This window comes from Ixodes scapularis, unplaced genomic scaffold, assembly GCF_016920785.2.
Source record: "Ixodes scapularis isolate PalLabHiFi unplaced genomic scaffold, ASM1692078v2 PGA_scaffold0__279_contigs__length_252992795, whole genome shotgun sequence".
NCBI classification, from domain to species: Eukaryota; Metazoa; Arthropoda; class Arachnida; order Ixodida; family Ixodidae; genus Ixodes; species Ixodes scapularis.
This window is the reverse complement of record NW_024609835.1, coordinates 234,731,336-234,756,385: the sequence shown is the minus strand read 5'-3', so window position 1 is coordinate 234,756,385 and position 25,050 is coordinate 234,731,336.

The window sequence follows — 25,050 nt, the reverse complement described above, 5'->3', positions numbered from 1 at the left end:
CCCTCCGACGTTCGTGGAGGATCTCGGCGTCGGTCGTCTTCGGCAACTCCACCTCCAGGGGTTGCCGCGCCTAGTTTCCCCGGCGTGGAGCGAGGGGCGACAGGCTTTCACGTCGGGGTCGGTGCATCGGCGAAGCTGGACGTCGTGGTGAAGGTGATCGGAACTCTCGGCGGGACGCAGGCTCGGGGGACTGGGGTCGTCGCAAGTACTCGTCGATCTCCCGAGGGCGTTCACCATACCTGGGGCGCGGGTCGCTTGGGTGGAATCCGCGCAGCCCGAGTCGTCGGTATGGGCATCGGCGGTACACATGGTCAGCTTCCCCGCAGTGGTAACACAGCGGGCGTCGGTCGGCCGTCCTCCAGACGTCTGTCTTCCTCGGCGCAGGTCGGCCTGGGTGAACGTGCGCCTGATCTTCCTGTCGTCGGGGATACTGCGGCATTGGGGCGTCTCTTCGGGGTGGCGCCGCGGCTTGGCGGGGATTTTGCGGCGATCGTCGGGCTATGTCAGCGTAGCTCAACGTTGGTTCCTCCGGTACCACCGTGGTGACGGGAACTTCTGGTTGGAGCGCCCGTTGTACTTCCTCGCGCACAGCCTCGGCAATGGAGAGTGTCGCTGGACGACTTGCGGCTGGCAGCAACTGGCGGAGTTCCTCCCGGACGACCTCCCGGATAATTTCGCGGATGTCCGTACCAGGAGCGTTCTCGCCGCCAAGCAGCGCGGTTGCAGCGACACTTGGATGTCGCTGGTAGTGGGAAGCGCGCGCTTGGAGGGCGCGCTCGATGTTTGTCGCCTCGGTGACGAAGGCTTCGAGGGTGCCCGGCGGGTTGCGCACGAGGCCTCCAAAGATGTCGTCTCTCACCCCGCGCATGAGGACCCGCAGCTTTTTGTCGTCTGTGGCTCGTGGGTCAACACGGGCGCTCAGGCGGAGGACATCTTCTACGAAGCTTGTGATGCTTTCGTCGGGGCCCTGCGTTCGAATTCAGAGGAGATCTTCTGCCTTCTCCCGTCGGTGTAGGGTGGCGAACATCCGCTGCAACTCGGCCACACAGATGTCCCACGACGTAAGCGAAGCCTCGTCATTCTCGAACCAATGCCTCGCAGTACCCTCCAGCGAAAAGTAGAGGATCTGGAGGCACTGATCCGCAGTCCATCCGTTGTGCCACGCCACACGCTCGTAGTGCTTGATCCAGTCTTCGACATCCTCATGGATCTCGCCGTGGAAGGGAGTCGGCGTACGGGGGGCGGCGGGCAGGTAGACGACGGGAGGAGCGGCGGGGGTCGGCGACTGGTCGGCTTCGTTGGCTGCTTGGTCCTGGGCGGCAGAAGTCCGAATTCCGGGTGTAGGCCTTGGGTGCGACGACTGAACCGGATCTCGGTAGTGCCTTCGTCGGTTCTTCGTGGGCTTTGCGTCGGACTTGCGCTGCGAACCCTCGGAGGGGAACGCTGCACGGGCATGCGTTACCCAGCACCTCCACCAACATGTCACGGGTGGTGACCAAAAACAATAGATGAACAGGAAGAAATAAACGTTTAATGTGGCGAACTTGTGCCAAAAAAAAAACAATACAAAAGATAATAACAAAGCGTCGCGGGCGTCGAAGTCGGCGAAACCGCAGGATCGAGCGCTGGGGCGAGACTGACTCGACAAGGTCGCGAGCGGCGTCTTATCTAGAGTGAGTCACTATCTCGAAGATTCGGCGAAGAAGGTTCGGGTGTAGCGCGCTCGGGGCGAGAATGAACACGCACTTCTAGAACAACACAAGCAGGGATAGACAATAGAAGTTATGTCCGGAGCAAGAATACACGAGAAAGTTCTAGAAGTCCGTGACCCTGTGTGCGGCAATATATATATATATATATATATATATATATATATATATATGACTGAGTTCTGTAGATAGGACATGACTGAAAAACTAGCCCACTTCTTACTTTTCGTGGCAGGCCCTGGGCAGTAAAGACCAATATAGTTAAATATATATATATATATATATATATATATATATATATATATATATATATATATATATATATATAAAACTGAGAAGAAAAAAACCCTTAGTCAAAAACAGCAACAACGGACGATTTAATCTTCGACGTTTCGGCCGGAGTCCGGCCTTCGTCAGGAAGAACTTTTACAGATGAACGAGGGTGGTATTTATACAATGCTAAGGTCGAGTCCAAATTTCGGAGGGGTGATGGTTGAAGCTTTCGAGAGAGGGAAGCGGAGGGCAGTTCTTATCCGGGTGAAGAAGCTTGACGGTCGGTGCCAAGTTTCAAGGACGGCGGGATGACGGTTGTAGCTTCTTGAGAGGGGTCGCAGGGTGACTTTGTGTCCGAGCCGGCAGCGGTAACCTATATAGACGATAGCGTACAATAGACGAAAGTTACACGCGCAAACTAAAGTGCTGTCTCAAAAAAAAAAAAAGAAAGGGCGGCACGGTCACTTGTGTGCATGCAGGCATACATGAGTCAAACCTGGAAGGGAACAATGTTAAACCTAGAAGTAAAAAGAAATACAATGGATATCAGAACCTGGAAATAAAAGAAAAGTTGATGGTCCAGTTCCGGCCCCAAACACAGTACCACTGTTAACAACAAAATCTACAAAAAAAAGAAAAAAGAAAAAAATGTTTTTGGATTACTGTTGCTATTCGTCTGTTAGCATTTTAATCGATGCCAGAGTACCGGGCCTTTCATTTATTCCTTGTTTAATAGTGTTAAATCGGTAAATTAGGTAGGATTCACGCTGTTCACGTTCGCGATTTGATTTAAATCCAGATTCTAGGAGCGTCACTACCAATTTATCAAAAGAATATTTTGGGAGAGCGAGATGTTTGGATAAAGGCAGTGCCGGAAGATTTATGGCGTGAGATTTGTGATTATTAAAGCGCAGTCTAAATGCCGTTCTAGTCTGCCCTATGTATTGCATTTTGCATACCGTACACTCGAATAAGTAAATGACATTCGACGAGGCACATGTTAAGTTCCCTTTAATTTTGATCGAGAACTGCGAGTGCGTGCTGCTGGCCGTGCTTGTGTGCTGCATCTGTTTACAGATTAGACATCCTGGGAGCCTGCAAGGCCTACATTCGTTAGGTGGTGGCGATGAATTTATCCGAGAGTTTACTAGCGCGTCTTTGAGGTTACGCGATCGTCTGTGGACTACCCATCCGCCCCGGGGGTAGTCCACAGACGATCGCGTAAGAGAGTTTACTAGCGCGTCTTTGAGGTTACGCGATCATCTGTGGACTATCCATCCGCCCCGGGTGTAGTCCACAGACGATCGCGTAACCTCAAAGACGCGCTAGAAAATTCTCGGATAAATTCATCGCCACCACCTAACGAATGTAGGCCTTGCAGGCAGCCATGATGTCTAATCTGTAAACAGATGCAGCACACAAGCACGGCCAGCAGCACGCACTCGCAGTTCTCGATCAAAATTAAAGGGAACTTAACATGTCGTCCCTACGTGAAATGTCGTCGAATGTCATTTACTTATTCGAGTGTACGGTATGCAAAATGCAATACATAGTGCAGACTAGAACGGCATTTAGACTGCGCTTTAATAATCACAAATCTCACGCCATATACCTTCCGGCACTGCGCTTATCCAAACATCTCGCTCTCCCAAAACATTCTTTTGATAAATTGTCAGTGACGCTCCTAGAATCTGAATTTAAATCAAATCGCGAACGTGAACAGCGTGAATCCTACCTAATTTACCGATTTAACACTATTAAACGAGGAATAAATGAAAGCCCCGGTACTCTGGCATCGATTAAAATGCTAACAGACGAATAGCAACAGTAATCCAAAAACATTTTTTTTTGTAGATTTTGTTGTTAACAGTGGTACTGTGTTTGGGGCCGGAACTGAACCATCAACTTTTCTTTTATTTCCAGGTTCTGATATCCATTGTATTTCTTTTTACTTCTAGGTTTAACATTGTTCCCTTCCAGGTTTGACTCATGCATGCCTGCATGCACACAAGTGACCGTGCCGCCCTTTCTTTTTTTTTTTTTTTTGAGACAGCACTTTAGTTTGCGCGTGTAACTTTCGTCTATTGTACGCTATCGTCTATATAGGTCACCGCTGCCGGCCCGGACACAAAGTCACCCTGCGCCTCCTCTCAAGAAGTTACAACCGTCATCTCGCCGTCCTTGAAACTTGGCACCGACCGTCAAGCTTCTTCACCCGGATAAGAACTGCCCTCCGCTTCCCTCTCTCGAAAGCTTCAACCGTCACCCCTCCGAAATTTGGACTCGACCGTAGCATAGTATAAATACCACCCGCGTTCATCTGTAAAAGTTCTTCCTGACGAAGGCCGGATTCCGGCCGAAACGTCGAAGATTAAATCGTCCGTTGTTGCTGTTTTTCACTAAGGGTTTTTTTCTTCTCAGTTTTATACCCACGCCTTCGGCCTCCCACCACCATGCCCGTTATATATATATATATATATATATATATATATTGGTTGTAACTGCCTAAGGCCTGCCACCAAAAGTAAGGAGTTAGCAACTTTTTCAGTCATTTCCTATCTACAGAACTAAGTCAACCGTTCAAATTCTATAGCCCCCTGGTACAACACAGAGGTTGTGTTTTCTCGCGGAATGCTTTTAAAACAGCTTTTTTATAGAGTTAACAATGACGAGAAGCCTGAACACTGCTCTTTGAAGATCGGAAGTAAATTTGTACCGTGCAAAGATAATAACGTTTATTTTATTTCATTAGGTGCCGAGGACCGATATTTTGGGCAAAAAGAACGGTGCCTAAACTACCGACATCGGCAACATCATTTGGAACTGTAACGTGTCTCAGCTAGCTCTTACCTAGTTGTGTATAGAGATTTGTGTATGTCATCCCTGTTTCTCTTCTCCAGGGATTATTATCGTCGTATCACACTTTTATCGTTCAATCTCGTTCGTGCAGTGGTCGCGTTCCCTGCTTTGAGCGAACCATCAACGTAGGAGACAACCATAGCAATTTCGGCATACAAAAAATAAAAATAATTAACCATGAACAAAGCCTCAGTCGCTCGTTTTAACTTGTGATGAGATTGCGTTCTTTTTACTTGAATTTACGTAGCCGTTGGCTCACAATTTTAGCTGGTTATGTTGCTTTTACCGCAATGCCATCCTTTCTTTTAATAAGCGAATATTCTAAATTTTTAAGATATCATCTTCCATTTTTTTGCCGACTTTCCATTCCACTTTTTTTTTTTCATTGTGGGTGTGATTCCCAAAATGATTGTTGTGGCTTTATATTACTGTTGCTAGTTGACAGAAAGTGTCAGTCGTTCCTAGTCCCCCCTGTGTCATACTTTCGTTGTTCCCCAGTAATACCTGGTAATAGCAGGATCTTGCAGTTGATATCGTTTTGTGCATGAATGAGACCTGTCTTAGTCAAACAACGTAGCTGCCTTTGAAGGATGCTTTTATTTATTGTACAGTTTTTAGAATGATGATATCATTAAATTCTGGTAAAATATCATTCTTATCCTGCGTTTGAATTTTGACGAAAATAATCCCTGGAGAAGGGGAACAAGGGGCACAAAGGACAAACCTTTGTCCCCATTGTTCCCCTTCTCCAGGGATTGTTTTCGTCATTCTTGTCCAGGTCGCTTGCACCTTGCATTTAATTGCATTATAATTATAACATTAAAATTGCAAGCTTCACCTTTGTTGGTGTACGACTGGTGGCAGCTGATAAAACCCGTTTGCTCTACTGACGTCTAACCCCTGGTTAGCTCAGTTGGTAGAGCGCTCCACTTGTAATGGAGAGGTCCCGGGTTCAATACCCGGACCAGGCGGATTTTTTCGGTGCGCACCAGTCACCTAGCTGTTGTTTGTCCTTTGTCCCCCTTGTTCCCCTTCTCCACGATTTATTTTCGTCATTCTTGTCCAGCTCGCTTGCACCTTTGCATTTATTTGAATTTTAGCGGTTTTTATTCACTTTGGTGTTCAATATGCAAGGCCTCCATTTTTGAGTTGGCAACGCGACTCTAACGAAGGAACAGGTAGACGCTGCCATGGTCCTGCGACCGTCGCTCATATAATCTGGGAGTGGAACTGGTTTGAACACCTTCCTGAAATTCTTAATGATATCCTTCTTGCGTCGTACATCGATTGGATACTCCAGATTATGCAGGACAAGGGAGACCTTATCACTCCTGTGACCGAAACTCGCGGCGTTCCTCTGAGACAACGACGGCGCAGGGAAAGCTACGTCACAGCAGCCGGAGACTTCTTGGCCGAGTTCAAACACCTAGATAGCAATAGCTGAACCACATGTGCAGTGCGCCTCAAACTTAACGCCGACACGGCATTTGCCGTTTCTGAGAGTCCCTGCGGCGGCCGACTGAACTATCTCTGGAATGTTTGGGTTCCCGATTTCTATCCCATCGTGAGAAGGCATCCCGAACATTTTGGTGAAAAATTTAACAGTAAATGGCCGACACGAGCTCAATGTTTGGGAACCCAGTGGCGGAGCTAAGTTTGGGGTGCACTGTACACCTGCACAAGTGCGCATTTCAAGAGTGATTGTACAGAAAGCCATAAATGAATGTTTTAAGAACAACGTGATGTCAGGGATTCGCAAGACCCCATTGTGTGAAATCATTATGTCGAGAAACACGAACGTGTCACGTGGCATCATAAGGTCAAGTGACATCGCGTGACATCATAATGTTGTACCTAAATTTAGGGACGAATTTATCCGCTAGCTTTGAATGGTATATAGTGTCTCGTGATGTCACAGCGTCATAGAATGTCACGCTAGACAAAGGCTTTTATATGAGCTCAGTTGTAGAACTCCCGCAGAGGGGATGTTCTCTCTCACACCCTTCAGTCCGCCTCCCGTCATCTGAAGCGCCATAAAGATTTTTGTTTCAAAACCTGAGTGCTTCGTAGAGTACGCGGTGAAGCGCCATCAAGGCGCTGCGCGTCAAAAAGCAGGCATTCCATAGAATGCACTGCAGTTACTGTAGCAGCCGACCCTTCCCCCTTCCCCTCCGAGAAGGGGAAGGGGGAAGGGTCGACTTTCTTTTGAGGGGCGGGGGGTGAACCGCGCCCGTGCCCCCCCCCCCCCCCCCCCCCTTCTTGGATCCGCCCCTGCTTCTTTGGAACACTTCATTTAGTCAAAGTGCGGAGGAAATAGGCGAGTAGCGAGGATCACCTCTCGTTATTTTTTTCCAATTCGATTTCTTAACGTTGTTTGCGGGTTTTATGGCGCAACAGCAACGGAGGCCATACTGCGCCAGACTAAATTAACTGATGAAACTCCTATAGTTACCTCATTACAAAAAGATGATCCTGAAAAAACTGGAATTAGATGTGGTGTATAAGGCCAGTACTAGTAATAAATGATAAAACTCGATCAAGAGGAACGAGAGGGTGCTCTCCCAGCAAAAGAGCGGGATGAAATGGAATACAATACCTAAAAAACTCAGGAAAATGAGCGCGTCGTTCAGTGTCGAATTCCGGGCAGATCCACAAAATATGAAGAATAGTAAGATTGTCTCCACAGTGCTCACAAACTGGTGGATCCTCCCCACAAAGGAGATATCTGTGTGTAAGGAAGGAGTGCCCGATTCGAAGCCGGCACAATACAACTTCGTGAAAGCTGTTCTTAAGTAAGGAGCTCTCCCAAGACCGAAGGACTGGTTTGCTTACATAGAGCTTGTTATTAGACTCCATAGCCCACTCTGCCTGCGATAGACGGAAAAGTGACGACTTAATTAATGACTTGATATCCTGATAGGGCAAGCTAGCTTGATATTGAGAGCAGTTACCTGAAGGTGCAGCGAGCCTGTCTGCCTCCTCATTACCCTTTATTCCCATATGACTCGGAACCCAGCAGAATTTTATATTGTGACCCTTATGTAAAGCTCCGTTAAGTTTACCTCACACCTGTTCCACAAGCATATTCTTAGTGGCTTTTAAAGAGCATATTGCAGTAATGGCACTTTGAGAGTCCACAAATATTACTGCCCGTCTAGTTGCAATGCAAAAGACACAGCATAGATTTCAGCAGTAAATATACTCGCAAATTTCTCTAGACGTTTAACTTTTACAAAACGACCTGAATGCACGGCACACCCGACAAACGATGAAGTCTTGGCACCGTCCGTGTAAAAGTGAGCATAATCTTTATATTTCTCTTCCAGGTCAAGGAATTCCTGCTGAATCGCAAGAGCTGATATGCTATTCTTATTAAACTTAGTTAAAGTTCAGTCACAAAAAACACGCACCACATTCCAGGGCGTAACGCAGGCTGTGTTCTGAATTAGGTTAACTTCGTCCAGATGAAGTTGAAGTGAGGAACAAAATTGCTCTATACGAAAACTTAAGGGCCTCACAATGCATGGCTTATTTTCGAAGAGACGGTAGAATTGAGATCTTTGTACGGAATGATACGTTGGGTGATCAAGGTTTGCTAGGATCTTAGACGCGTAGGTTAGGCTGAGGTATTGACGTCTTTTAGACAGCGCCATCTCATTTGATTCCGCGTACAAACTAAGTACAGGCGATGTCCGAAAAGCACCTGTTGCCAAACGCAATCCAAGATGATGTACAGGATCCAACATCTTGAGACCAGATGGGCGATCTGATCCGTACACCACGGCGCCATAATCAAGACGAGATCGCACAAGCGCGGTGTACAAATGCAACAGACATTTCCGATCCGACCCCCATGATTTATGAGCCAAAACTTTCAGAAGGCTTGTGGAACGAAGGCAAATTTCCTTGAGAAATCTCAGGTGGGGAATGAAGGTAAGTTTTTTGTCAAATATGACACCAAGAAACCTGTGCTCCTTCCTAACAGGAATCAGGGTACCGTTTAGTTCCAAAGCTGGGTCTAAGGAAAGCCCGCGACGTAGGGAAAAAGGCACACAGACTGTCTTTGCAACAGAGAACTTGAAGCCATTTTCGTCCGCCCACTTACAAAGTTTGTTTATAGCCAGTTGTAACTGCCGCTCACAACCAGAAAGATTGCAAGAAGATGAGGAGATATGTATATCGTCGGCATAATGAGAGTAGGAAATAGACCAAGGTAGCATTTGTGCGCGAGAATTCATTTTCAGTACAAACAACGTGACACTCAAAATGCCTCCCTGTGGGACTCCGTTTTCTTGAACAAAAGGTTTAGACAGGGTGTTGCCAAGCCGGACTTGAAAGGTTCTGTTTGTTAAAAAGTTCTTAATGCATTGCAACATTGTACCACAGATATTGCAAGCATACAAGTCTTTCAGGATACCATACCTCCAAGTGATATCATACGCCTTGTCTAAGTCAAAAACACTACAACACAATGCTGCTTGTTCACAAATGCTTCGCGTATAACGGTTTCCAGACGAACCAAATTATCGAGAGTAGATCGACCTCGGCGAAACCCGCACTGATATTTGTCAAGAACCTTTTGCCTTTCTAATATGTATACTAACCGCCTGTTTATAAGCCTTTTGAAATGTTTTCCCGACACAGCTCGTCAGAGCAATGGGACGGTAACTTGATGGTAGTGAAGGGTCTTTCTGTGGCTTTAGGAGCGGGATGACATGTGCATGCTTCCAGGCATGGGGAAAGCAGGCTTTTTCCCACAATAAATTGAAGAACAAGAAAAGACTTTTCAGGGATTCAGGAGAAAGGCCACGAGGAATTTCATAATGAACTGCGTCAGGCCCTGGAGCAGAAACCCTCGTTATGTCAAGTGCCATTTCAAGTTCACACTGCGTGAAAGGCTGGTTATAAGGCTCAGAGTCTCCTCCAGACATGGAGATGTTTTGTCGCTCTGCACGAGATTTAAATCTACGGGACGAATCACTGTAGTTTGCCGAGCTGGATGTGTTATAAAAATGTTCACCAAGGATGTTGCCGATGTCAACTAAAGATGAAGAAGGGGCATCAAAAGTAGTAATTGTATAGCACCTATAGTCTCCATTTATTTTCCTGTATCTATCCCAAACCTCCTTGGCTGGCTCAAAACTATTTATAGAAGAAACATACTTCATTCAGGATTTCCATTTTGACTGTTTCCTGGTCCAACGGGCTTTAGCTTTCCGCTGCCTGAACTCTGCGAGATTATGTGATCTGGGATATCTGCGAAATTTGCCCCAAGCCCTGCTTTGATCCGCTAAGGTTGTGGCACACTCCTTGTTCCACCATGGTTTGCATTTTTGGCACATTACCAGAGGTTCGTGGAATAGACACCTCAGCAGCATTTAGTATCTGGTCAGTAATATACAGTGTAGCATCTTCGGGTGACATAGGAGAAAGCAGAACAGGGTCGAAAGTGGAATGTAACCCAAGAAATGGCCAGTCAGCTTTATCTAACTTCCACCTAGGGATTCGTTTCAAAAGTGAGGGCAGCTGAACAACGCTCTCTAAAACAATCGGAAAGTGATCACTGCCAAAAGGGCTGTTAAGAGCATTCCAAGTAAAGCAAGAAAACAATGAGGGCGATGAAATCGACAGATCTATGGATGTAAATATGGTGTGAGCTGCACTGAAAAATGTTGGCTCTCTCCCACTAGGAAGGCACAGCCCAGATGCCAATAAAAAACGTTCAACTACACCTCCATAAGAGTCTTGACGGACACTACCCCAAAGGGGGTGATGGGCATTAAAATCGCCTAGAATGATAAAGGGTTGTGGCAGCTGATCTACAAGACCCTGCAATTCACTAAGATGTAATGGAGTATTAGGTGGTAAATAAAGTGATACTACAGTTATGAGGCGGTCTAAAAGAAGGCGCACTGCCACACCTTCAAGTGGTGTGAAGAGCGGGACCTCAGAGCAGGCGACCCCACCTTGTACAACCACTGCCATGCCACCAGAGGGAGTATCACTAAGAAGGTCTTTCCTAAAGACCTGGTGACGTCTTAAAATATAAGGAAAGCGATCATGGAGATGAGTTTCCTGAAGAGCAAGAGCTATCGGCCGAAGCTCATCCATGAAATGATTTATATCATCAATATTTCTTAAAAGGCCGCGATAGTTCCATTGCATAAAATTTACTTTTGCCATTCATAAAATTTGTTTATATCGGAAAATGTGAATCAATAAAACTCGGTAGAAAAAGATTAAAACTAGGGAGAGAGACAATTTGGATTACTTCGGCGCAGTTACCGGTTTTTTGTTCTTCCCAGCACGGGTCTGCGTCTACCACTCCATACTATACGGGTCAGAAGCAGGAGCAGCCAAATCGTCTAACTCCATGGACAAGTCTGCCTCTTGAGTCGTGTCGCTGGTGTTAGCCAGCGTTTTCTTCCGACTTGGAGCACGGGGAGCCAGGCCCCGACCGCGACCAGCGGAAGATGCTGCGGAGGTGCTGGGCAGGGCGTCTTTTAACTCTGCCTGCTCCGGCCCCTTGGATACTGGGAGAGCAGCACGAGAGTTGTGCCGCTCTTTGGAGGAGGCCCTCTCCAGTGAGTTGGCGCGGGAGTGTCGCTCCTTCTCACTGGGGGAGGGCGACGAACTAAGGACTGGCAATGGCGTTGCCTGCCTATCCTTAGACTTGGGGGCAGCTGGTGTACTCCCTCCACAAGGTGGGGGGAGCTGCTGCCCCTGCGGGGGGGTTGGGGCCCGAGGGGCCACTGCCAGGGCTTCAGGCGAGACCTGGGTGGCCTTCGATTCCGTTCGCGGGGGAGGGCCCCTGCGCACCGCATCGGAGTACGTACCTTTTGAAAGAAAGGAGAATCTTTGCTTAGCCTCTGGATATGAAATGTTTTCTTTGGCTCTCAGGGTAAGGATTTCTTTCTCTTGTCGCCACAAGGGGCATGGAGCGAGAGTAGGCAGGGTGAGGACCCTTGCTGTTGGCACAGGAAATGGCATCTTCACAGATGTCGGCTAGATGGTCGTGGCTGTCACACTTCGCGCAAGTCTCTCTCCCTCGACAGCTGCGCGATCCGTGGCCAAAGCGCTGGCAACGGAAGCACCGCTGGGGGTTGGGGACATAGGGGCGGATGCGGCAATTAAGGTATCCTGCCTTGATGGTTTCTGGCAGTGTGTGTCGTTCAAGTGTAAGAATGACGTGTTTGGAAGGGATTTCCTCACCATTTTTTCGGAACATAATGCGCTTAACAGCAACAACACCAACACCTTGGAGTCGCTCGAGGAGTTCTTCCCCACTAGTGTGCAAGAAGTCGTCCTCGAAGAGGACCCCACGGATGGTGTTGAGCGTGCGGTGAGGGCTAACTGACACTTTGACATCAAGAAAACTAGTCAACTTTAGGATCGCCTCACTTTGTTTTTTGGTGGTTACCTCCACTAAGAGGTCTCCGGAGTGCTGCTTTTTAGCCTTGTAGGAGAACCCGACAAGGTTTTCCAGTACCTTGGCAACAACAAAAGGCGACAGCTTTGCAACAGGTTTATGTTCATCGAGCGAATGAACAATGAAAAACTTTGTAAATGTTTCGATTTCAGGGTCTTTGTCAGTGGTCTTGGGTTCAAGACAACGCCTTTTAAAGGCTTGCCCTAAACGGGGTTTAGAGGGGTGGGGCGCCATAGGAGGGCAAGAGGTGTTCAGAATCCGCGGTGCACCGCCCACCACCGAGCCCAACTAGGGGTTAGGTAACGCACCATAACAAGAAGGGCTTGGCTGGAAACGTTACGCTAACATTGCTGCCGGGAAACTATACCCAAGTGTGGGTCAAGACAGAGGTCCATTGCCACCCAAGGTTGGCCCTCGCCGCCAAAGAGGGGTGAAAAAGGAGTAAGATAAGTGAGAGAGAAGTAAAGGAAACAGGAAAGGTAAAAGTGGGAGATCGGAGGGGATAGTAGAAGAAATGGCTACTGGACTGAATCATCCTGGCCGGGCCTTACTAGGATTCCCGTCTATGAGAAGCGGGGGCCGAAGTGGTGTATTGCCTCACCCGGGGGCCCCGAAGGGTCCAAACCTGCCCCGGGCTCAGCTCAACCACCAGGATTCCCTTTTCCCCAGACACAGGAAAGCCACGCACAGCCAGACGTGGGCGGGCGAACCCGCATGGCTCTGGGTCCGTGGAGACGCCACTCTCCAAACACCTGCTTTCACAGGTGCCCCCTGCGGGGCCCAATTGGATTTCTTAACGTTGAAAACTTTAAATGAAACATATTTCAGCGATTTATGTTGAGCAGTTAAGAGAAAATTCCGGCGCGGTCGTAATGGCGCGCGTGCATTGGCTCGAGCGGCAGGAATTTAAGACGCCGTGTCGTACGGACGTGTTATATTCTCCGACGTTTTCCAGCATGGAGAAGTGACTGCCACGCAAGCAGGTAGGCACATCCTCCGACGAGGAGATGAATATCGCTGGGCCGGCGAGAAGCCAAATACAGAGCAAGGGCAATGCCAAAGCAAGCAAGTCGAGCGTAGATACGCATGGTCAAGAAGGAGCGGACATTGAGGACGCCGTAGAGGAATTGAGGACTGGTCTGGGTAACACTCCAAGGGCCGTTTCAGTTGCACTGCTCAAGAAATTCTTGGAGGAAGACGACAAAACACAAGGGAAGAAATCCAAATAAAGAGGGGCAAGAGGAAAAGCTCGGGCCCGACCGAGGATACTCCTAGGGACCAAGCTGGGATACTCCGCCGGAGTATCCCGGGGATACTCCGGCGGACCCCGGAAAGAAGATAGAAGCTTCCAGAACGCTCGACAAGGAGAGGAGCGTCGATTGAGCCAGTGGCAGTGGCTTAGATGACAATTCTTCACCTACTTCGGAAGCGACAGAGGCGAAAACAAGAACCGGCCAAGCAGCTCCGGCCACCTGCGGGGACCGGCAGTTGGGCGAAGCGCCGAGGAGCGATAAAAGCAGCAACGACTTATTTGCATGGCTTCAAGTAACGTACAAGAAAGCGTTGAAGAGGCCGCGGGAAGACGCTGAGACGAAGCACCAGCAAAAAGCCAAGCAGCAACCCAAAAGATATGTGGAATTGAAGATTCGACCGGCCAAGAAGGTGTCTCTCAAACACCACACTAAGTCTGTCAAAGCTCAGTGTGTGGCCTTATTGCCGCATGGAAATCAAGCCGTGATCACTTTTCACCACATCGAAAAAGCTAACGTCATTTCGGTCCGGACAGACTCGGAAGACTTAGCCAGACAGATCCTTGGGATCAAGGTGATCAAAATTAACGACCACGAAGCTATTGACGTTCAAGTCTTCTGCACGTACGGGAGCAACTACACAAAAGTAATAATCTACGACATCTATCCCAAAAATCAAGACGATAACGACAACGTTGTGAACAATGAACTAGTTTCTGAAAAGATTAAACATTGTGGGGGCACATCGGATAGGAAAAACGAACACTGTGATCATTACTTTTGATGGCAACACGCTTCCCGGGTCTATATTCTACGGAAAATTCTGCAAAAAGGTCTCTCGAGACAGACCCAAAGCTGTGGTATGCGACAATCGCCAGAAGATAGGCCATAAAGCCGACATCTGCTAAAACCCAGAAGTATGTGGAAGGTTTGGAAAAAGGCACGAAGAAGACATGGCGGACCAGCAAGCGGGCCACAAAGAGTGTGAGGAAATGAGCCTATTTTGCCAGGAGTGCAGGAAGACAGGTCACATGACTAGCAGCAAGATATGCCCGACCAAGGTTGCGGCAAACAAGAAGATGCGTGAGGATCAAGCAAGGTACAGACTTCCAAACAAAGCCAGCCAGAACACACAAGCACGGGACGAGGAACGGACCACCAAGGTCCCAGTACCGTCTAGCGAAAGGGTTTGGGCCTACAAGGTTGCACAAGACCAAGCGCCAATGCCGTCCGAGACCAGTGTGGCATACGGCGGCGAGTGCAAATATGGTCGCATAAAGGCAAAACTAGACAAGATGATCATGCAGTGGGAGAACTTCATGACAACGCACAAGTCCTTTTTCCCTGCAGAATTATGCTAAGAGTTCTGCAGTGGAATTGCCAGGGGCTGTGCAAAAGGGCTGCGGAGCTCAGGGCTCGACTTCTTGACGTACCATCAGAACGCCCAGATATCCTACTCCTGCAGGAAACTAACACGACAGAGATTGCATTACCAGGGTTCGAGGCGTATTCGTGCCCATCCATCACTAGCAAAAGGTTTGGGAAGGATCCCACAGGCAGAGCAATGATTTATGTGAGCGCAGACTTACCACGCTGCCAAATCGACACCACGCAATTTTGCACCGACGACCAATAAGTTGTTGCCATCAAGATTTCCTGGCAACAGAAGTATATAACGATGGCTTCTGTCTACTATAGACCGCTGCCCTCAAAGAAGCAACGCCAAGTAGAAAACGGTTGGATCGCTAACCTGCACGATATGCACCCTAGAAACCATAAAGTGTACGGAGGAGATTTCAGCCTACATCATCCAATGGGATGGGGAGGAACCGCAATAAAGGCAATGGAGTATCGCAGATTTGATTGAGGAGATGACGACATGTCAGCTAAACCTGGCCAACTCGAAAGGTGCGAAGACAATAATTGGCACAACAGGACAAAAGGACACCACACCGGACCTCACGTGGGTGGACAACACATACCTACAATACCAGAAATGGAAATGCCTCGAAGACAGCTGGGGAAGCGACCATCTCCCTTTCGTTTTCGAGTTTTCGGTCAAGAGGAAGCCTGAAGAAGAGAAAAAGAAAATACAGACAAGAGCAATACATTGGGACAAATACCGAGAAAAGCTGGAAGAGTCTGACCTGGAGGATGCCCCTTTCGAGGCCCTGCTAAGAAAGGCGATCGAGGCGGCGACCATCTGCAGCTATGTGGACAAGGACGCCCCCACCCCAGACTTTTACTTCCTAAAGCTCTTGGCAACACAACTGCAGGCCATACAAAAGTACAGGAAAGGGACGAGAACACTGGAAAACAGAAGGAACATCACCCGAGCGACGGTAGAAGTAAAGATGTACGCAGAAAAGCTGGGACTGAGGAGGTGGCTCGATCAGTGTACTTCGCTCTCAGAAAATACATCAATAGAACGTTTGTGGGCAACAAGCCGAGCGATGCTGGGCAAAAATAAGACGATCAGAGTGACGCAGTCATTAGCACTAAAGATGAACAAGCCCGAGAAGGACCTGTCGGAAATGGCGGCAGAGCTCTTTTTCCCGCAGCCTCCACCGGACGCCGCAGGTGGGTTTAAACCATACATGAATGAGATGCTCGCCCCAGACCCAGGAATGAACAGCCCCTTCACGCCAGGGGAACTGGAAGCGGCGCTTCATGTCGGAATAGCCCATACAGCATCGGGGCCAGACAAAGTTACAATGATTATGTTAAGGAATCTGCCAGATCAGTCAAAAAAGGAATATCTGAAAGAAATATAAAATTTTTATATTTTAGACGAAGAATATCTGGATAGAAGCATACCTGTCAAATCGGAGTCAAAAAGTTGAGATAAATGGAAACATATCTCCACCTCTATCTGTAACCTCAGGAGTCCCGCAGGGCTCAGTCTTAGGACCATTATTGTTTTTGATATATATAAATGATATAGCTACGCACATTGCAGAACCAGTAAAACTAAAACTTTTTGCAGATGATTGCCTTCTTTACTCTGTCATAAACAATACTAATGATCAATTAGCTCTTAATAGGAACCTGGAAAATCTAAGGCAATGGTGTGAGGACTGGCAAATGCAAACAAATTTTAGTAAGTCGACATATATCCATATAACGAGCAAAAAAGCGTTTTGAAATTTTGTTATAATATAGGCAATGTTAATTTGAGTGTTGCAAACAGTTTTAAGTACCTTGGTGTGGTGATCTCACACGATTTGCAATGGCGCACCCATATAGATAATGTCTACTCCTCTGCCTATCGAAGTTTGTGCTTTCTTAAACGAAAGTTAAAACATGCAACTAGTAATGCCGAAATCACAGCTTATAAGACAATGATCCGTCCTATTTTAGAGTACGCCAGCATTGTATGGAGTCCAAACAAAAAAGTAGATATCAATAGACTAGAAAAAATTCAAAGGCAGGCTGCACGTTTCATTCTTAATAAATACAAACGAACAGACTCTGTGACTGAAATGCTTAGCCAGTGTGGACTTCAATCATTAGAAACTAGACGGAGAATAGCACGGCTAAAGTTCTTATTTGCATTGTATAACAATCACATAAACATTGAACCTGAACTATATTTAAATGAAACACATAAACGATCGCGCAGATTAAATCACAATAAAACAACCCAACCGTATAATAGTAGGATAGACGTTTTTAAATATTCATTCTTTGTGCAAACAATTGAAGACTGGAACCAACTTCCAGATTATGTCATTAATTCTGCAAATATGTCCCCATTCGAGTCTTCTTTAGAAAATATATTTACCCAGCAATCAATAAAAAGGGCGTTTTTCCTTTTTTTTCTATTTCACTTCTTTTTACAAATTGTGGCGATATGGTTCACGTTGTCTTCAATTAAAAATTGTATAACAGTCTTCTTCTATTACGTACATATGTATAGAGTTCACATTTTTGATATGACTGTATATATATTGTTGTTACCTCTCCTGTAATAGCCTTCAAGTGAAGGCTGACAATATTCTTAAATAAAAAAATAAAAAAAAAAATAAAATAAAAAACGTCTGGGCGACAGGAAAGCTGCCGAAGGAATAAAACATTCCAGCGGGTACCCATTCCGAAACCAGGAAAAGACAAGGGATCCATCATCAACTATCGCCCGATATCCTTGACATATCCTGCACATGCAAAGTAATGGAAAAAATGGTTCTGAAGCGGATCGAGTGGTTTTTTGAAACAACAGGAGGTTTTCACGCTACGAAGACGGGCTTTAGAACGGGGCTCGGAACGCAGTAAAGCCTCATGCTCATTTCGAAAGATATTATCAAGAAAAAGAAAACGATGATTAGAACGATCGTCGCTATCGACGTAAAAAAAAAAAAAAAAAAAAAAAAAAAAAAAGCCTTCGACCTGGTAACGCATGCCGCAGTCATAGGCGAAGCTCAATCACTGGGAATCTCCGGGACACCCTTAAACTTCATTCAAAGCTTTCTCGAGGGCCGCACGTACCCGGTTCGCTGCGGACGAAAGCAAGGTGGGAGGAGGACGAACAGAATTGGTGTCCCACAAGGCTCTGTGATTTCACCAATGCTATTTAACATATGGCAGCCTTACCGCAACAACTTGAACAGATCGAAGGACTGGGTCTAACGGTTTACGCCGATGACGTGACCATTTCGACGCCGACCGGAGACCTGTACCATCAACAAGAAACGATACAAGCAGGCTTGGACGTCATCGAGAGTTACCTGTGGAAGATGGGACTCTGCGGCACCGGAGTGGACGAAGTATGTGGTCCTAGCCCCTTTTAAGGAGAGGACAGAATAGACTAAAGGGACGATGACTCTGCTGCTGGCTGTGAAAAAGATTCTCCCGTTTCGAGAGGTCAAAGTGCTTGGTCTGATCTTCGAGGAGACTGGTACGGGGGACATCTGGTTTCGACAAACAAGCAGACATTGCCACTCGGCGCTGGGAGTCATCGGAAGATTATGCAAGGTTAGAGGGGGAGCGACTCTAGAGGTGGCCAGGAACATGGTCAAGGCACTCGTGACATCGCGGGTTTACTATGGCGCAAGACACTACAATCTAACCAAAGTTCAGTGGGAAAGACTCGAGACACTTAATAGGCATGCGATGAGAGTGATTACGGGCCTACCCTTTTTTACTAAAAAGATAGGATTAGAGAAATGGGCGAAGCTCAACACCTTACAGGACACGGTCAAGGCCAGGGTCGTGGCGCACGAAGAAAGACTTCAACACACAAAGCAAGGAAGACAGATCCTGGGACTGCTAGGCAACGACCTAGAAGACCTACCAAACCTGCCGGAATGGCTTCCGCCGTGGGAAGACATGGCATACATTACCGAAAGGAGGCCTCTTAGAGACAAGAAAGGGGACGAGAAAAGGAACGAGCGGATCGCCAAGGAACACCGGAAGATGGTGGAGCACTGGACCGACCCGAGCGAGATCCTGGCAGTATACACAGACCACGCAAGAAATGACACACCGACGCCCACTTGGGCAGCGGCATTTTTCGCCCCCGCTGCCGGGGTCACGGAATGCTGCCAGCTACCCGCAAGAACCACGATCAAGGAAGGAGAGCTCGAAGCCATCCTCCTGGTTTTGAACCTCTTCGTGCATCAACGGCGAGTCATATATGCCCGCGGGAACTGAGGCTCTTCACAGACTCCAAGGAGGAAGTACGAGAGTGTAAGAAAGCCTCCAGCGCAAGCAGGAAGCTCAAGAAAATTAAGAAAATGGCAGCCGAACTACGTCAACCTGTAACCACCATCAAGATAAGTTGGATCCCGGGCCATGCAGGGATCCCCGGCAATGAAAAGGTGCATCAACTCGCTCGCGCGGCGCTCGTTTCTTTCCGCGAGCGAGGGGGAGCACCCACATCCTTACAACCACACGACCACGGATACGCCGCACCCGGTAATGGAAAGACGTTATGTGATCACGAAGATATGATCCTGACGAGGAGAGGATCCTAATCAAGGAGAGATACAGGACAAGATTGTGGGAAAGCCTGCCCCAGACGCCCGACCTTCTAGCGAGAGGGATCGGAAGGGACAAGGTCCTCCTAACCCGCATCATGGCAGGTGCCACCCGCTCTTCGGCACGCATGGCCGCATGGAGCAAAGGAAAACGCTCCAGCACGTGCCGCAAATGCATGAACAACATAAAAAGAGGCATGACTCATCTCTTATGGGAATGCCTCTACTATCAACAAATTCAAACCAAGTTCAAACCCGTAAATGCCCAAAACCTGGATGACTGGGTTCACGCAAAGAAGTCATCAGACAAAGAAAACGGCCAGCTTAGTATCCTAAACTTCGCGCTAGACGTGAAGCTGGACGTATATGTGTAGATTCTTTCCTACCTCATACTCTTTCCTAGTGCCACATGCCCAGACGAAGATGTCACTCGGCATATTCCCCTCACCTTCCCCTTGTATTTGTGGCAATAAAAACGCCTTTTGAATCTGAATTTGAGCAGTTAAGAAATCTACTCGATGAACGGACAGCTAGTGATATCTGGTGATCGGGAAACGTACTTCCGCGCACTGCGACACTCCTGCCATCTCGGGCACGCAGAGATAAACGGGCTCAATAAAAGTGGTTTTCCGCACGCGGCGCGAAGCCTGCCGGTATGTTGAATGGGGTATTGCGCAGAAATTGAGAACAGTTCTCGCCCGATCTGAAAGCTCAGCAGAAGGAATGAAATTCATTGTGTGTGGCCGGGGCACCCTTTTGCCTCTCCTGCTTGCCCCTTTCTTTGAACCCCAAAAGAAACAATCTTGGTTCGCCTCTGAAAATCGTTACTGTCGTCGAAAGAATTTTGTCTATGACATCATATGAAGCGATGCTGAAATATTCATTGCTTAACGACTGTAGATCTATTGTATCCTGATGTACCCCCGTCAGTGTATACAGATTAGAGAATCATTATCGGAGCATTGCTCGACTACAGAAATTCAAAATCGGCAGCCCAATTAAAAATCTGGTCAGTTCACAAATTAGTAAGGAAGCAGTTATTTTCTCATATATTTAGGTAATTTTAGGCATTGCCTTGGGAAATCACCCGAATAAACAAACCACGTAACTATTTTGAGAGATTTCACGCAGAGAGAGGGAGAAGGAAGTGTTGACAAGAAAGGGAAGTCTGGAACTTAATAAGCACATCGTCACGCATGAACCCGTCCCTCTGTTTGTAACAAGCATTTATGAACCGACTCGTAGTTAGAGAAACACAAAGTAATTTTCATCTGGCTCTACATTAGCTATAAAGGATCCGACTAGAATTATAGGTGAACAGTGAGCAACTAAAGTCAAGCTTCCAGGAGAGTATGAAATGCAATTCATAACCTCAGGAAGTTTCACACATTAGCATTGGGGTTTATTATTTATGCCACACTGGTCAGCATAAAAACAGTTTTCTCTGCGCTAAATATTCTTCAGGCTAATAGCAGAAAATGCCTATTTTTGAACCATTAAATATATGAGCAGTTTTCAGGTTTTCTTTTTAATATTTGTCATTTCGGTAAAAATAAAGTTTTGTTTTTACCATCTCATATACTGTCATCGCGAAGCAAATACAAACCGCTATGAATCGATACGCACCGCAGGATTTTCACTGCGGAGCTGCGCTTTACACGAATGAGTTTGCCTGAACCGGGACAAAAAAGATCTTGGTCGCCACCCGGGATATAACATTGTAATTCTCATTATAGAACCAGGAGCGTTTCAGATCGCATAAGTGGGCATTGGCGCACTTATCACTCTTATCTCAGGAAAAAAGATGGGGCAAAGTCATTTTTGAATGACTTGAGTAAGGCGTTTCAGACCGCACGATTTTTGCTGACCGTTTTATTTTTATGTTTATACGTAGATGCAGGGTCTATTTTTATTACTTTTAAGCAATTTTTATAAACCAACCAGTGAGAGTTACTCTAATGCTTTAATGAAGTCTGTCGAGGTGCGTTATAAAATCAGAGGCGTATAATGTTAATTGTCGCTATAACTCAAATAATTTAACAGAACTTGTTGATCAAGCTGCTATTTATTTAAGGAAAATAATCACATGGTTTAAAATAAATTTTTTTCCGAGTCATCAAATCCACTTAGTCAGTCAATGCAAACATGACTTATTTCACGTGCTCCGTTTTTCTGGGCCCCAAAAATAAATGGGCTATGGAAGCGCATTTTCCGCGTCCTGCACGCTTTCCTGGAAAACGCCTTGTGGAAAGGCGCTCGCAGGGCCGGCCTTTGGGGTGGGCGAACGCAGGCAGCCGCACAGGGCGCCATTCACAGGGGGGTGCCGGAAGGGCCGCCAGTTCATGCAGGACTCATACCTCGAGGTGATAATAGCAAAATAAAAAAACAACCGGATCACGGAACGCGCCGCCCCCCCCCCCCCCCCCTCCCCCCCGCCTTCCTTACATGTAGGAAAAGGTGGTGGCGCTTGCCGTTTGGTATTTCGGCCGCAAAACCAGCGACTATAGCTTCTTGTTATAACCGGTGTCCATCAACTCGCAGCCACCTGCCGATGTTTTAATATAGAGAACCTCTCCTTCGTGAGGTTCAAAGAATGAATCATGAACCACTATGGAAGCGAGCAGAGCAAAACCTGACTCACAAAACGCGATGGAGCCAGCATGCCACACTCTTAGCGCAACTTACCAAACGGTGGCGCCAAGCTGATCGGCGAGCGAAGCAGTGTGCCGGAGCTAGTCGCGTGACAAAATACTATTGGAATGAATTTCGGCTCTTAGTTATCACGTGCTTCGCTCAGGGGCTCTCATTGGCTCGCAGAAATTCTAGGCTTCGCCCTTTGCCAAGTTATTCTGAGCCGGAATATGCCTTCACTCAGGAGTCTGACCGGGGGTAAAATGAACCCGATTCCTTCCGACATTCGTTCGCTGTGGGGTCTCTAGCAGTAGGCTAAACGAACCGATGCCTCTTTGGCATCCGGTGAGCCTCTGTGCCCAGAGGCTTCAACGCGAATGAAAATAAAATGTGTAAAGAACTTTGGATCCGCAGCTCTTTCTTTTTTTGTGTATGAGCGACCCGCGACAACTCCGGACTCGCAATGCCGATCAGTGTTGCCAACTCAAAATTCAGAAGCCCGCCGCAAGAATCCCAATAACCACTAAAAACCGCTAAATGTATAATGTTTCGCAAGAATGGCCGAATCACAACAGGCAGACTTTGGCGTCGGACATGAAGCCTGAACTCTAGCAGGGCAGTTCGCGCATATTAAGTTTTTCGTTTCCATTGTTGTGGGGTACAACATTATTTTTCATGTTAATGTTGTAAATAAAGGGACACTCAAGCGGTTCTTGGGGAAGCTACTTTTTGGGGCGATAGTGTTAAGGAAGTGTCAGTGAATGAGTATCTTCAGTTTTAGAAGGCAGAAACGCCTATTAATCACGCAGGTATAAAATACGTGCGGACTCTTTTCTGTACTTGCGAGGACCAATGAAATTATCGTACGTTTGAAAATTTTGGCGGTCTTTTTAAAGTTCGCTAAAAAAACAATTTTTAGTTCATTTAAATATGTTGTGCATGATAATTTCACAAGACGTAAAATATTTCTAGTTTAGAATACGCGATAGCGCAATTATCGTTTCACAAACAAGGGACTACGTTTTCTATTTGCCTTCCTCTGGGGGGGTGAATTTCCCGTTCCCCAGAGATGCGCGGAAGCGCACGTATCTCCGCGCGTTGCAGGCCGGTTGTGCCGGTCGCGGGCAGGCCGGCTCCTTCTATCCGCAAACGTGGCGTCGGTGGTGATCGTCGGAATGGACGGCCTGGTGAAAGCTCATCGTTCCGCGTAAAAGCGCTATCCTTGACTGTGAATTTTCGTCGTGTTTCGCTATGATAACCCAGCTCGTACTAGAAGGGAACATTTACCTACTCGTGCGGCGATGTCGTGGCGGCACTCTCAAGATAGCAGAAACGCCCGTGCCGTCGTGTTTGTTTACTTCGACTACAGTGGTGCTTTCTAAACATTTGTGTCCTCGAACATCGCCCGGATTTCTGATTTGGCGCATTTCATGCGTGTGCTCAAGTTCAAGGTATTACTGGCGCGTACCGTATAAAGGATACGAATTTTCACGTGTTTTCATCACCGGAGAAAAGTGATTAGTGTTAGCAATCCTGAACGCTCGCAACGTCTATCTGATCACGAAATCATATTTCTACGTTGCTACATCGCTGCTAAGATTACATTGTCTTTTATAATCGTAGAAAAGGCGTTTGGCGATATTTGTACTATTGCAATGTCGTGTATTAGAGTCGTGATCGTCCAAGACGGCGCTGCATCTTTTTATTTTATATTTTTCATTCGCTGTACCCTGCAAGCCTATCAAGAAAAAATAATAAAGCTTCAGACTAGAAAACTGTCTGTCTATATTCTGTTACGGCATTGAGTAGCAGTGGGTCCCCTTTTTTAGAGGGGCCGCTGACACAGCTGACGGCGGCGTACAGAAGCGGTCGCCGTGCTGACGACCCGCTGCGCTTGTTGTAGTGGTTACAGGTGTGTGTACGCGCGGCGCAGTGCGGTCGTTCCGGTTGCAACGGACGCAGTCGTAGGTACGCGCTCGTTGCACATGTCTGAACCAGCCTTCCCCCCGTTCTCCCGAGGCGAAAGTCAACGTGGCGACATCGTTTGACATCACGTACCAGAGGTAACGCTGCGATGTCAAACGTTGGTTTGGTTACGACTTGCCCCAACCGCAAATCGAAGAACGCCCGAAAAGGTCTGCGTTTCGTCGTCCTCGGAACCCGAACATGACTCCGAAGCGCTGCTATCGTCCACATCGCACGTCGGAGTGGCGTCATAGGAAATCATCCCCAGGTCGGCTGTCCGCCGAAGAACTTCAACCTCTAACGGCGTCAGGTCCTCGAGCGTAGAGAACTCCGCCATGATCGAAGCTCGAATGACAAAGAGGTTCGGCCGATGCGGCTACCTCGGGATCACTGCGCGACGGAACGTCGTCCAACGCCATTGGCCCGAGATCCTTTTGATAAGCGTGCGACGAACAATGAGAGTGGTTTCGTTTTCGGAAGGATCCGAGGTTTGGCGGCCTTCAATTACATTTTTATTCAAGAAATATTCACTGTATGACTATACTTTTTCGTTTTTAGGGATACTTAAGGTGTCTAAATTCAGCTGTCATTATCAAAACACGAACTCAAAGACCACTTGACTGCCCCTTTAAGAACATGAAATGCAAAACGAAGGTTATCGTAGCAACCATCCATATGCTGAAAGCTTGCAGCGATGTCGGGCATTAAACTGCACTGACAACTGCAAATGATCTTGCCGAGAGCATGGGTGCTGAAAGAGTAATAAAACCGGCCCTTCAACTGCGGCGGAAAGAGCGACGATTCAGTTATAAGCACCAAGACAAGGCTGATGATGTCGAGACAAAGTTCAAGCGAGAGGTCTTCTATACGCGATGATTGACACAGTAAAGATGTCGATTGAAGAGCATTTCGCGCAGATGGAGCAGCACGTGAGCTTCTTTGCGACCCCGCCGGACTTC